Genomic DNA, 14,570 nt, shown 5'->3' with positions numbered 1-14,570 from the left:
CACAGGGAGTAAGACACAGTTCCCTCTCATTACTGTGAGGACTCTAGACACAGTGTGTGTGTGTGTGTGTGTGTGTGTGTGTCCATTTCTGTGGGGACTCTAACCACTGTGTGTGTGTGTGTGTGTGTGTGTGTATTAGGAGTTTCGCAGTGGGCTCTGAGACCCATGATTTTGTAGGTTTAGAAATTATCTGATGAGATGTTCATCCAAAGGAACCGACAAGAGATTAGGTATTCTCCCAAAGCCCCTGGGAGCTCCTGGACTCACTGTGAGTGTGGACTGATCCAGTGCTTCCGGAGCTCCAGAGAAGGGGCTCCCTGGTGGTTTCATAGAATCCTTGTTTGGGATGTTTCTGCAGAGTTCACTGGCTTTCCTACAACCAATTTACTATTGCAAGCGATGGCGTCAGCAGGACATGGTGTCACGTGTCACTAAAGAAGCATTCTGAGCCAGGACACAGCCACTTCATACAGGGAGGAAAATGCTCTGGGAGCCCAGACAGGAGCCTCTCTGCAGTGCAAGGGCTGGGCTGCAGGGGGCGCTCAAGGCCCACCCAGCACAGGCCCCAGCCCCAGAGCAGGTGCACAGCAGGCTGGGGAGGGATTCCTCTCAAGATCTGTGTCATTCTTCTAAAAAAAATCTAAAATAAGGATTTGACAAAGACTGCTGAAGATTCCATAAATATCCTATTCAATTGCAAGAATTTATCAATTTACACTGGAGATTTCTAACCCTGCTACATATCTTAATAGTAAGCATCTGGAGATCAATTAAGCTTTTATTTTATATAAATAAGTGCAACTTTTGGAGAAACACACTCATCCCCCAAATAACACATTCATGTATTAAAGCCTAGAAATGCTTTAAATTGCCTCTGAGCTATTAAAGTGTGGGTTCCCAGTGAAGTCCTGTTCTAGGGAAAATTGTTCTCCAGTGGGAGAAGCTCTGTCAACATACAGCTTAGGGATGTGGCAGGGCACACATGGCCTCTAAGGGGATTATAGCTTGAACCCTTAGCATCCTCCTGTTGGGTAATCCATGTGTCATCTCTCCATTCTTTCTCATGCTGTGTTAGGTATGAAATAGCATCGCTCATGAATATGCAAATAACTGAGATGACTATAGATATCTTTGTGCCCTGAGAGCATCACCCAACAACCACATCCCTCCTCAGAAGAAGCCCCCAGAGCACAGCTTCTCACCATGGACTGGACCTGGAGGATCCTCTTTTTGGTGGCAGCAGCCACAGGTGAGGGGCTGCCAAATCCCAGTGAGGAGGAAGGGATTGAGGCCAGTCAAGGGGGCTTCCATCCACTCCTGTGTCTTCTCTACAGGTGCCCACTCCCAGGTCCAACTGGTGTAGTCTGGAGCTGAGGTGGAGAATCCTGGGGCCTCAGTGAAGGTCTCCTGCAAGGCTTCTGGATACACCTTCACCGACTACTTTATGAACTGGATGCGCCAGGCCCCTGGACAAAGGCTTGAGTGGATGGGATGGATCAACGCTGGCAATGGTAATACAAAATATTCACAGAAGTTCCAGGGCAGAGTCACCATTACCAGGGACACATCTGCCAGCACAGCCTACATGGAGCTGAGCAGCCTGAGATCTGAGGACACGGCCGTGTATTACTGTGCGAGAGACACAGTGTGAAAACCCACATCCTGAGAGTGTCAGAAACCCCAGGGAGGAAGCAGCTGTGCTGGCGTGGAGGAGATGACCAAGATTATTAGATTGAAGACTTTCTCAGAAAATGACATTACGTCACTAAGGAAAAGAAACAATATAAACGTGTATTTGAGAAATTTTAATTACTTGAGAGATTTTTCATACAATATTTATTCTGCAAGCAAATTTCAGGGATTGAATTAATAAAACTGATACAGAACTTCCTCTGTAGGTATCTGTGTAAACATCAATTTCTGAATCAGTGTTGTAAATATTTTGGAACGCATACACAAATCACATTTTATCTCTATTTTTAAAAATGCCAAAAAAACTCATTTTGTGCATGTAGCATTTTGAATTTCCACCATCAATGCATGATAGTTCTTGGTTTTCCACATTCATATTGCCATTTAGAATTATGAGAATTGTGTGTTTTAACCATTCTAATAGGTGAGTAATGGTATCTAATTTTTAGTTAAATGCACATTTCCCTAATAAAAATTTACATTTAACAATTTTCATATAGTTTTTGCTGAGATGCCTCTTCTCATATTTGGTTCATTTTTAACTGCATTGTTTTCTTTTGATTAGTTGTAAGTTTACTTGCATATTGATTATAAAAGTCATTTAACAAATTAAAAGAATTCATTTAACAAATATGTGACTTGGAAGTATTTTCTCCAAGTCTGTGGCTGTCTTTTACTCCCCTACCAGTGTGTATTGCAGAAAAGTGTGTGTGTGTGTGTGTTTATACAAATTTAGATTTAAAAAATAAAATTTTATTCATCTACAGATCATGTCTTTGGTATTATATCTGAAATCTCATTATAAAATACACTAATATGATTACTTTTTCCATGTCTCTAATCTCAGGCTACAATCAACTCATGAGTGTTTAAGCTTCACCTACTTGATTGGAGGACTATCAACCTAACATATTTGGAATACTTCTGTAAAAAGATGTGCTCCTCTTCCTATTATTTCTTTATTTGATCACTTATTAATATGTGTATTGGTTTATGGATGTCTATTTCATACTCTGAAGAAGATCCATGCTACATTATTCATTTTATTTTTCAAACCACCACAGCTTTATTATGTGCTGGGAGCTCATTTAGTTTGGATCCTGTATCCTTACAGCTCACCTCATGCTTTTGTTTTTGAACACTTCCCTGTTTCCTGCTATTATAATAAATTCTGAACTCATTTTCTATATTATCTTTTTCGTACATAGAATCAGCCATTTTTCTAAAGACTGCTTGTTTCTGATGTTAAAGAATAGTATTTAAAAAATTGTAATACTGGGTATGTGCATTGTTAATGTGGTATAAGTACTTGTAGGACCTCTCAACTGACTGACCTAGTAAACTATGTATCTAACCTTCTGTAATTTGATTACATTAAAAGTGAGAACACACTGGTCTCTCTACCCAATTATGCTACCACATGGACCTTTCTAGCCTTCCTTCCTTGACTGTCTATAACCACTCACTGCAAAGTGAGGAACCCCATCCAACCATATGCCATTTGATTACTTAGCTGCACAATTTCAGGACACATGCATAGCAGTATCAGAAATGTAAAGCTGTACCCTTGTTGGAAACATGTTTATCTACTAGAATAGAGTGCTTATATTCAGTTTCTTTACACTTTAAACTTATAGAGTTTCCTCATTTTCAAAGTTCCTTAGGTCAGCAACTTCATTTTCCAGTTTCTTCAGTGAAGTCATTTCAATGACACTGTATAATTTGATTTATTTGAAATTCTATAAAAGCCAAAACTGTAGTCAAGTAAACATATAGAGGATATTCCAGGAGCTTAGAGACTGGGTATAAAATAAGTTAAAAAGACACTGTTTAAGAAGATTAAAATTATTTATAGTGATATGCAATGGTTCAGATATGACACAGCATATAAGATGTTGCCATTCACTAAAGACCTTTAATTTTTTAATTTTTTTTTAAAATCAGTTTTCTACGTGACCCAGGTTTTTTCCTCTTGACAAGCAAATAACCCACAGGATTATTTTCTTTCCTTGGTTGAGAAATATTTCCCCAAACTTCAGCTCAGTTCAGGCATACACTGTCCCTGAATGGGCATTTACCCTCAGATGGGTACACACACCTGTCAACATGTGGACTCTTCTGTCAGATAAACGCACTGTTACTCATGTGGATTCTTTCCTCAGACAAACACACGTCCCCACGTGGACTCTTTCCTCAGACTACCACATATGTTCTTACATTTACTCTTTCCTCAGAAAACAGATATTTCCTCATGTGGACTCTTGTCTCAGACAAGCAAACATGTCTCCATGTGAACTCAATTCAGATAAGTACACATATGTCCACATTGACTGTTTCCTTACACAAACACATATATCTAATGTTGAATTGTTCTGTGGCAAAATGATCTCAAGATAATGATAATTATAAACCCCCTCCCTGACAAGGCGTACATCTGTATTTTTTTCATTGTAACCTAACTTTGCCTTATTGTCAAGAACAGTAGTTTGCAGCTCTAAATGTACCAATTAGAGACAGGTGTCCATTTTCTCCGGAAACATATTTTTATGTTCTTACTGGACATATTTGTTGATAATGTTTGCTATTATGAAGATACCCGAACAGTGTCCACATTAGAGAATAAAAAAGAGTAATGGGAAGATTAACTCTGTGCATCCAGACCCAGAAATCCTTTGACCTTGACTTCCCTGAAATGTAGACACAGAGGATGGATGAGCAATGCTGAGCGGTGCACCCATGACCACAAAAAGAAAGACATGGAAATGTGTCCCCTCCCCTTCTCATGAAAGGCAGCTCATCCCCTGTTCCCTCAGGCCCTGGCGAGGAGCCACCCCATGTCTGTGCCCTTCCTCAATGTCCACACCATGGGGTCTGCACTGATCTGGATTCCCTTCTCATCCCCGTCAACATTAGCGGCCTTTGTAAATCAGGTCCAGCTGTGGCTGCTCCTCATGGGGCTGTTCTCTGTCTGTTTTCTGTGTTCATGGAAGTCCTGTGTGAAGTTTACTGATGGAGTCAGAGGGGGAAAAATTTTACAGCCCAGCGGTTGAGACTCTCCTGCAAAGCCTCTGGTTTCACCTTTACTGGCTACAGCATGAGCTTGGTCCAGCACACTTCACAACAGGGATAGGTGTGGATGCCAACAGTGAGCGATCAAGTATGAATTCTCAGGGTTACTCTCCATGAATACAAATAAATTAACAATCTCAAGAAACACCCTTTCAAGTGCAGTCTGCCTTACAATGACCAATCTGAAAGCCAAGGACAAGGCCATGTATTACTGTGAGTGACACAGTGAGGGAAACCCTGTGTGAGCCCAGACACAAAGCTCACTGCAGGGAGACAGGAGGGGACTATGTGGTAGATACTGCTCAGAACCACCAGGGGGCACTCAGAACCATCAGGGAGGGTGCACAGAACCACCAGGAGGGGCTCAGGACACCAGGGGGCGCTCAGAACCACCAGGGGGCACTCAGGACAATTGGAGGTGCTATGAACCACCAGGGTGCGCTCAGAACCACTAGCTGGTGCTGAGGACACCAGGGGGCGCTCAGGACCACAAGGGGGCCCTCAGGACACCAGAGGGTGCTCAGAACCACCAGGAGGCGCTCAGGACACCAGGGGGCGCTCAGAACACTAGGAGGTGCTATGAATCACTAGGGGGCGCTCAGGACACAAGGGAGCACTCAGAACCATCAGGGATAGCTCAGGACACCAGGGGGCACTCGGAACCGCCAGGGGGTGCTCAGGACACTAGGGGGCGCTCAGAACCACCAGGGGGTGCTCAGGACACCAGGAGGCACTCAGAACCACCAGGGGGCCCTAAGGAACCTAGGAGCTGCTCAGAACCACTAAGGGGTGTTGAGGACACCAGGGGGCAGGCAGAATCACCAGGGGGAGCTCAGGACACCAGGGGGCGCTCAGGAAACACCAGGAGGTGCTCAGGACACCAGGGGACGCTCAGAACTGCCAGGGAGCGCTCAGAAGAAGCAGGGGGTGCTCAGAAGCACCAGGGGGCGCTCAGGACACCAGGGGGCGCTCATGAGACTGTGGCGAGGGGGTGCTGAGAACCACAGGATGTGACCAAGACACCAAGGGGTACTCAGAACCGCCAGGGGGTGCTCAGGACACCAGAGGATTCTCAGAACCACCAGGGAGTGCTCAGGACACCAGGGGATGCTAAGGAAACCAGTGGGTGCTCAGAATGACCAGAGGACACTCAGAAAACCAGGGGAAGCTCAGGAACCACCAGGGGGCGCTCACGACACCAGCGGGCAGTCAGAACCACCGGGGCATGCTCAGAACCACCAGGGGGCGCTCAGGACACCAGGGGATGCTCAGGACACTAGGGGGCGCTCAGGAACCACCAGGGGTCACCCAGGACACCAGGGGCCGCTCAGGAAACCAGAGGGTGCCCAGGAAACCAGGGGAGGTTCAGGAACCACTAGGGGGCACTGAGGACACCAAGGGGTGCTCAGAACCACCAGGGGGCGCTCAGGAACCACAAGGGGACGCTCAGGACACTAGTAGGCACTGAGGAACCACCAGGGGGCGCTCAGGACACCAGAGGTCGCTCAGAAAACCAGGGGGTGCTCAGAACCACCAGGGGGCACTCAGGACACCAGGGGACGCTCAGAACCTCCAGGGGTCGCTCAGATCCACCAGAGGGCGCTCAGAACCACCAGCAGGTGTTCAGGACAGCAAGGATGGCTCAGGACACGAGGGGGCACTCAGGACCTCCAAGGGGCTCTTTAGAGGCAGCTCCATATCAGGTACCTGGGGAGGGTGAGGTTTCCTTTTCCACCTTGGTGATTCCTGACCTGGTCAAGCAAAAGTCTTCCCCAGGATCTCTTACCATGTCTTCCTTGTAACTCATGGTTTCTTTCACCTATAAAACATTAACTTAGAACAGGGGTTCAATTCAACTTTTAACTCTGCCTATTTTCAGAGTTATACTAGCAATGATATATCTCAGTATAATTTTTTTTAATTGTGTATATTCAATCCAAAGTCTGGCTCTATGCACAATTTTTTTGTTTTCTGTGCTGTCAGACACACTATTGTAAATGCTTTTCTAACAACTCAGCATATGCGTGGGGTCCAGTTTCTTTTCCTTTCATTGGCTGTTTGTGCAGATGAAACACCGCTTTAAGGGCTCCTGTCCTCCACTTTGGCCCCTGGTGTTTTGCTTCTCAAACTTTCTCCATCTTCTCTTTTTCTGTCAAAATATTTTATCTTCCTCACTCTCCATGCAGGAAACAGGAAGTCCTTTTACTTCCTGTCCCCCATGTCTGGTAAATCAGTTCACTTCTTTTCATGATCAGTGAAGCCAACCAAGTTTAGGAGAGGAACAGTTCTCCTTAGAATATGCTCTATCTGCAGACTCTCTGCCCTCATCACACTTTTCTAGGGTCCTGCAGACATAACCCCCACCCATTCCTCTTTTTCCCTAAGTACCACAGATTGCGCTCTGCAACTCATGCTACCCTCTGTGTGCTCAGCCCAGGGGCTCACTAGTGCTTTCATGAAGTCCAAATCCCTAATGTGTTTGCGCACTCTCAGACCACTCTCCAGCAAGCTGCCATTGTGATTGAATCCTGCAAAGCATGGGCTGCTTTCAGCTTCCTATCGCTGGATGTTCTTTATTATAAAGGCATATTGGCAAATAAAGACTAGAGTTTGTATTGAAAATTAACACCAAAAAGTTTTTTAAAAAAATTTTCAAATAGAAAAGTTATATCCTGCCTAGTTTAAAAAAATACAATGTTACTTTAATCAATGATTTAATAAAAATTTAAGTGATGTTTGTCTTATTAGTTATTCAATTTATTAATAACTGACTGATATTTAAAAAGTAAATACTGGCTGGGCACAGTGGCTCATGCCTGTAATCTCAGCAAATTGGGAGGGTAAGGTGGGTGGATCACCTGATGTCGGGAATTCAAGACCAGCCTGACCAATATGGAGAAACCCGCTCTCTACTAAAAATACAAAATTAGCTGGGCATGGTGGGGAAGCTGAGACAGGAGAATCGCTTGAACCCGGGAGGCGGAGGTTGTGGTAAGCCGAGAACACGCCATTGCACTCCAGCCTGGGCGACAAGAGCAAAACTCTGTCTCAAAAAAAAAAGTAAATACCACTGTACACTTAAGTAATATATTTGGCAAGAATGGCATTTACATTCATTCAAAAATGAAACTGCAAATACAAGTTACATTCAATTAAATAATTAAAATAATACAGAAAAAATGGGTGTGTTGTTTTGGTGTTTAATATACATTCATTTTTGCATGGACGCATATATGTGTCATTGCTTGGCTGTTGTGTGTGTGTGTGTGTGTGTGTGTGTGTCTGTGTGTGTACGACTATGAAGTTTAAAATATATTATTAAATTACATAGCTGTATTAATCCAAATTTATCATGTTAAAATATTAGGAAAAAGTCACCAGGAGAGAAATTACAGAGAACATTAGCAATGCCTACAGCATTTACAAGAGTCACGTTAATAAAATACAAACTAGTTCAAATTTTTAGATATGACACACGCAGTAGAAAATGTTCACATGGTATTAACACAAAAGTGGTGCACAATTGAGGAAATTATAATACATTCATGATATTGGCTAAATAAATGCTTATGAGTAATGCTTTTCATCCATCAAATGCTTATGATAATGCTTTTCATCCATCATATTATAGATGATAAAATAACTCTATAAACACTTCCATCACTAGCATTTAATATGAGATGCCTCACATCTTTTTCTGAAATAAACATCTGTCCACTACTTTGATGATCATTTCAGTATTATCCTCTAAAATAATTATCCATAATAATGTTAGTAACAATATTATTTTCAGAAGCCTATTTTATAAGTTCTTTGAACTATTATTTTTATGACTGTTACTTTATATTTTACACACTTTTTATTTGGAATAATTATAGATTATCAGAACAATTGTAAGGAAAATACAGTGTGTTCACATCCATCTCCAAGTTTTCACTAAAGTTAATATGTTAAAAAAATGGGACATGGGACTAATATATTTACATTGATAATTTTCTGTTTATTCAGCTCTGGGATTTATTTGAATTTTGCCAATTTTTAACAGTTTCCTTTTTTCCTTTTTCTTTTCTTTTTGAGATAAAGTCTCACTTTCCTATTGCTTTTTGTTTGTTTCTTTGTTCAACTCAGGTAACCACATCAAATTCAATCACCATGTTCCTCTAACTTCTTCTGGTTAATCACAGTTTGGGTTCCTGCTGTCTTCCCATTGAATATTCTATAAATGAAACTAGTCAAATAAGTTGATTCTGGTCATTTATATATTTACCTATTTTATCACGTTTGTTTTGTCAATCTCAATAAGTGTCGAAGTCTCTATCTGTTATAGATGTTAGCCTATTTTCTATTGCAGATCCATTGGTTAAATCTTTGGTGATGCCTTTTAGAAAACTGATCCCTTTACCCTATGTAATATGCCCCTTGATTCCTGAAAGTCTTATGTCTACCTTGTCTGAATTTAACATAGCTAAGCACGCTTTCTTTTCATTCATATTTTCATGGTCCATGTTTTCCTGTATTTAACTTTCCTATGTAGAGCAAATTTCTGTACAGAGCTAATAGTTGGGTCTTGCTTTTTAAATCAACTATAATAAATTCTGTTTTAAAACTGGTATTGCTATTTTCCTGTTAATTTCTGTTTTAATTTAGCATTTTATGATCATGTTTATTTCTCTATTAACTTATTGTTTAGTTCATCTTTTATGAATATTGTATTGGCCATAAGATATACAATAAGAATTGTATATAATCAGATTCTAATTCAAATAATGTAAAACCTCTTCATAGGTTCTAGAGCTATTATAACTGTATTCTTCCAAACCCTGTTTCTCATCTGTTGTCTTAGTTTATTCTGTTTGCACTTATATGTGCTATAAAATATAATATGTGCATTTTTATCATTACTTAACATAGACATATATTAGAACAATTAAAAATATAAAAACTACATTTCAACTTCATTTTTTCATTCTTGACCACCTTTTTTATTTGGATAGATTCATGTTTCGGATGTATATCATATGGCTACTCACCCTGGCAGAAAATTTGCCAAAGCACCTACTGAAGGATGAATGCACTGGCAATAAATTTTCTCAGAATCGAATTGTCTTACAGGGTATTCATTTGACTTTCACTTTAAATGAAATTTTTAATATATATAGAATTCCAGTTTGACTTTTATTTGTAATTTATTTTCTTGTACTCATGTATTCATTATTTTCTTCCTGAAGATGGTCACACATTCCATTCTGCTGGGCCTTCATTATAGACATTTGTGTGTATCTATTCAGGGCTATATTTGCAATTTATGGATGCCACAATGATCAGAGTTGAAGTCAGCTTCTGCTGTCCACAGAGACTTCAAGTTCCTCCCATGATACTTGCTTTTGTGTCCCTGTTTGATCCTGGGTCTTTATATTTAGTTTTCCCCAGGGAGTCTGTCTGTTTCAGCTGTGGAAAGTGCACCCTACTGACAGTTTAAATTGATGACTGTGTGGTGAAGGAGCTTGGACGAAGCGGGACGTCCTCCAACCTTCTGACTGAGTCTCCTTCTTATGCAGGAGTAGTAAGCATAGTTCTGGGGAGTGGCCTTGCAGATTGTCCTGTCCTTAACTCTTTCCCCAGGGATGGAATGTATTTTCCCAGACAGAATTGTTTTTCACCAGTGTCCCCAGCTTTTTACCCACTATCCTTACCCTAAAGAGTAAGGATTTCTTTCCTGAGGAAAGAGATGGGAGGTGTTTCTGGATCAAGTTTCCTTGGTGTCCTCTGTTTCCTTTTGTTTCTGTTGACTTCACCACAGCTCACATGACACATGCTTTGGTGGATTTCCCCTGGAGGTAGTGGAGGTGCATCCAGGCATTCCACAGGAGCTGCTGTTCTTTTCCCCAGTCAACACCACAAGACACCAGATGAGGAAGTTGTCTGTGGATTTTTCAAGTTCTCTAGGAAAAGCTTGCAAGCACTAGGCCAATCTAACACCATTAGTACATGCATACTAAAAAAAAGTCATTAAGTATTTCTAGGTTAGTCTGTTTCTATCTCAAATGCCATCCAGTGGCACCTGCCCTATGTACACTAGCAGGTAGATCCTGGTTCTCTTTGCAGGCTCCTATCTTGTCAGATTTCAGTTTTCTTGTTTGCTCGGTGAAATCAACTCAGATATGTTGAATGCTTTTTCTCTCTTTTATTTGTAGCTGTTCAGCTTTGTTGTTAATGAGGTCAGAATAAAATCACAGTTTTCTCATTTTTTTCACATTCCCTCACTGAATAGCGAGCGGCTTTCTGTATAAAAGCCAGAAACTGAGAGAACACATCAAATATCCATTACAGGTGAATGTTAAACAATTTGAGATATGTTTGCGTACTGGAATAAAATGCTGCATTACAATCAAGTCATCACTCATTCACATAAAACTTGGCCACATTCCCAAATAATGTACGGACCTGAGTGCCCCTCCATCTACTGGCCTCTCCTGGGGCCCTAGCCTGGCCATACCTGCTTGCAGGGCAGTCTTGGGCACCCTGGGATCCTGCACCAAAATTTCTGCCCTGGTAGACCATGCCTGACTGGTGGAGAGCTCCAATCGGGCAGCTCTCATGTGCACACACCAGCTTACACACTTCCTCTGAATACTGTAGGTTCCCCCAGGCCCACATAACTCCCCACATCACTTTGCAGGCACATGTCTGTATAGGTGGGTTTTGCTTTTCTTGTCCTACCATTGCGTGGAGTGCAGTCCCCTCCCCCCACCCCAACCACCATGGCAGAGGGAGCTTTGGTGGGGAAAAAGCCAGGCCCGCTCCTGTCAGCGTCCCGCACTTGCACTAATTCTGCACAGAGAATAGCAGATCATCTTACACATTCAGAAATTGCTCCTGCTTGTGGGGCATGAATACGGCACCCGGACCTGTGCCCACAAGTGTCCCACCCCTGGACCAACACCACCTCCAGCATGACTTTGAACACAGTCACCAGCAGGGCCCCACACACCCACAGATGCAGTGCCTCTGCCACTGTGGTGAACACCTGCAGGGAGGCAGGCCCCCAGACACCCACTAGCACTCTGTCACAGCTGCCACACCTCCAGCCCCCCAAGGACAGTGGATTCCAAACCTTAAGGAGCCGGAGAACCAAGTCAGGGACTTGTATAAGTTCCCCCAGAGTTAGAGCACACAGTCCAGGTGTTGGGAGCTGAGCACTGACCACCTAAATTTTTCCAGAAATGAAGCCAGTTGGCTGAATCCACCTTATACCACAATCAAACCCTCAAGATCATCCAATAGGATAAAAGAAAATAAAAATGTGTCCAAAGGTCAGCAACCTCAAAGACTGAAGGTGGATAAGCCCACAAAGATGAGAAAGAACCAGTGCAAAAGTCCTGAAAACAAAAAGGGCACCCTCTTTCCTCCAAACAACCACAGCACCTCTTCAGCAGGGGTTCTGAATGGGGCTGAGATGGCTGAAATGACAGAAACAGAACTCAGAATATGGAGAGTGAAAATGTAGATGAATACAGCTATTTATGGAGAATACTATAAATGTTCCTCAAAAAATAAAGAAACAAAATCTACTGTAGAATCCAGCGGTCTCACTACTGGCTATGTATCCAAAGGAAATGAAATCAACATGTCAAAGAGATATCTGCACTCCATGTTCATGTTCATTGCAGTATCTTTTAAAATAGTAAAGATATGGAAACATCCTAAATTCCCATGAATGGATGAACAAATAAAGAAAATGCATACAGACACAACAGAGTAATGTTCATCCTTAAATAAGAAGGAAACCCTGCCTCTGTGACAGCATGCATGAATCTAGAGGACCTTATGCTAAGTGAAACAAGCCAGGAACAGAGGAAGAGTAATTCATGACTTCACTGTAGTATATTAAAGCAGTAGACTTGCAGAGATAGAGTAGAATGTTGGTTACCAGGGGCTGTGGGTTAAAGTGCACAATGTTCCAGTTAGACAGGAGGTATAAGTTATGCTTTTCTAATGCACAGCATGTCAACTATAGCTGATCAGGTGGTATATATCTCAAAATTACTAAAAAAAAAATTAAAATTTCCCCACTAAGAAATGATAAATTTGTGAGGTGATGAATAAAAGCGGCTTGAGTTACCCAGTTCATAATGTATACATGTATCATAACTAAACAACATGTCATAAATATATGCAAAAATTATTTGTAATTTATAAGTTTCATATTTAAATAATTACATTAAGAAAATGAACAGAACCTTTCAGATTTCAAGAATATTATATATATAAAATATATCTTAAAACAAACGCAACAGAATATAGAAATAAGTTTTACGACTCAATAGAAAAGAATAGAATTCAATAAAAACTCGCTAAAAGAAACAACAGCTGTATCATTATAGAAAATTCTGGAATAATCAGCCATATAAAGATTCTCACTCTCTTAGAACTATAATTCTGTAGGACCTGCAATTCCTTCTGAACTGGGTGGGAGGCACAAGGAAGAACAGCTAATGGTGATTCAGTGAGTTTTATATCTGTGTGTACTTCTGTGCTCACTCAGCAGAAAGAAAAGAAGAAAAGAAAGAAAGAGACAAAGAAAGAAAGAGACAAAGAAAGAAAGAAAGAAAGAAAGAAAGAAAGAAATGAAAGAAAGAAAGAGAGAGAGAGGGAGGGAGGGAAGGAAGGGACAGCAGAAGTCATTGTGGTGTGTGTGAAAGCACAATCCTTGGACACCCCCACATCCTTCTGTACTCCAGTCCCATCAATGTCCAGCAAATACATTTTCTAATATGAAGTATTTTAAACTTTCTAAATCCTGCTAGAAACCCCTCAGTTCTTTCAATTTTGCTCTATCACTTGAATTATTGAATTAAATCTAGTTTTTGTGGGCCTATAAATACCATAAGCCAAAATAACACGTGAAGAAATTACATTGAGACACATGAAAACCTTCTGAAAGCTCCATAATTTCAGATCTGCATTCTTATTTCCCCAAACCTAAATCACTAAATAGAGACTCAGAATGAGTTGATCTTGTTCCCGAACGTGCACAGAGCCAAGGACATCCTGTCTGTCTGGAACAGCTCAGGTTTGTTCCTGTTTCTCCTAGAGGATATAAAATCTTGAGTTAGGGAAAAACAGCCAGGGACACCCTGGGCTTTGTTCTTCTCTTCCCTGGAGGCAGGATGCCCTTCAGAGCTTTGTCCCAGTGGGTAACACAGCTGCTGAGGTGTACAACCCAGGTGGCCTTGTTTTGGTCACTTTTGCGTGGTGAGCCTGCTTTGCACCATGGCCTACAATATGCGTGTGTAACTAATCTGTCTCCATCTTCAACATGACATTATTCCACATCAAATCTAGTGCAGGTGCCTTACACAGAACATTCTCAATTACCTCCAACATTCATATAATTGATGCCATTAATTTCAAGTATACATACATCAGACTCATTTAACGTATTGTTATTCTCATTGTTTGAAACATAACTTTTAGATCAAATAAATTAACAATAATAAAAATATAAATTTTGAAGTCGGGTAATGTGATTTCTCTAGTTGTGTTCTCTTTGCTCAGAACGGCTTGGGCTATTCTGCATCTTTTGTTTTTCCACATATATTTTAGGATTTTTTTTTAAATTTCTGTGAAGAATATCGTTGTTTTCATAGGGATTGTATTGAGTCTGTAGATTGCTTTAAGTATAATGGACATTTTAACAATATTGACTCTTTGAATTCATAAACATGGAATATTGTTCCATCTTGTGTCCGCTTTAATTTCTTTCATCAATGTTTTATAGATTTATTGTAGTTTTTTTTACTTTGTTC

General features: G+C 41.2%; 1 pseudogene; it reads left to right on the top strand.

Annotated features, from left to right (window-relative positions):
- Positions 1-1,203: 1,203 nt before the first annotated feature.
- Positions 1,204-1,651, top strand: LOC134757304 (immunoglobulin heavy variable 1-3-like; annotated as a pseudogene).
- The last annotated feature ends 12,919 nt before the right edge of the window (positions 1,652-14,570 follow it).

Source organism: Gorilla gorilla, chromosome 16 (genome assembly GCF_029281585.2).
Source record: "Gorilla gorilla gorilla isolate KB3781 chromosome 16, NHGRI_mGorGor1-v2.1_pri, whole genome shotgun sequence".
NCBI lineage: Eukaryota > Metazoa > Chordata > Mammalia > Primates > Hominidae > Gorilla > Gorilla gorilla.
Note: the sequence above shows the minus strand (reverse complement) of the source record. Positions and strands in the feature narration are given on the sequence as shown.